This window comes from Empidonax traillii, unplaced genomic scaffold, assembly GCF_003031625.1.
Source record: "Empidonax traillii isolate 1590-97213 ecotype Southwest subspecies unplaced genomic scaffold, ASM303162v1 scaffold756:size664756, whole genome shotgun sequence".
Taxonomy (NCBI): domain Eukaryota; kingdom Metazoa; phylum Chordata; class Aves; order Passeriformes; family Tyrannidae; genus Empidonax; species Empidonax traillii.
In genome coordinates this window covers 19,684-20,719 of record NW_020955949.1, presented here as the reverse complement: position 1 = coordinate 20,719, position 1,036 = coordinate 19,684, and positions in this window count along the sequence as shown.

Sequence of the window (1,036 nt, the reverse complement as noted above, 5' to 3'; positions counted from 1 at the left end):
TTTAGAAAGCAAACTGCAGCAACAAGAAACATTAGAACTGTGATCTCTAGAAATGATATGGTGCTGTATTATTTATTGCATGTTCTCACATTAAATAAAGCGTCACACGTCACTGAATGATACAGAATTGTGTTAGACAGTCCTTAGTTGGCATCTCCTTTATCCACTGAAATTTAAAAAACGTCTTTTAGTCACCTCGGGTGACTCTAGGAGCCATTTGCTCACTATGCTTTGTAATAGCTTCGGACCTGATTCATCTGAGTACTTAACTGCTGTGAATGGGCTTTCTGATGGGAAGTGAAGATATGAAAGCTAAGTAATTTTGAGGCTCTTTGCTGTAGTGCGTGGCAGTCTTGTATGAGCCTTACAGAAATCTTTCAGAACACTGTGCTAGTAGAATAAACAATCTCCTCCGCTGTAGGAATAGATCATTAAAAGTATGCTATTTTTGGCATAATTTCTTTAAAAATTATTCTTCTTATGTTCTGGGATTTAGCTTCAGTTCTGAAGTCAAGAGAACATTTAGGATGTGGTCCTGAGTGCTCAGATACTCTGGGAGAAGAGGGGCAAGTGGTGAGATCTTTAGGTGGTTTAAATCAGAATTACATAGATTGCAGTACCACAGTTCTGTTGTCGCAAAACTGGGGATTTAGGTTTACTGTTTCCGTGTCTCACAGGTAGAAAACTTGCCCTTAGGTGTAGCTTTCCCTATTTATAAGGGAACTTCCGTTTATCCCTGTGGCTTTGTTTCAGTAGTTGCCTCTTCTGTATAGTGTATCTGTGAACTGGAAAACAGTCGGTGGCTGCTCTGTAATGTAAGTAATGTAATGCAATGGCCAGTCTTCACGAACGAAGAACCGGGGAAGGTCTTTCCACCTTCCAGCCTGCGCATTGGATTTTTTAGGTGAGACACAGTGTGCGCGGAACTGAGCCCACCCTTTAATCCTGAGGTTCATCTGCCGGGGCCAAGCATGCTTGGACGGTGGCAGCGAGGTCCTCAGGATGTAGATGGATTGCCTTACAGGGCTAACGAGCT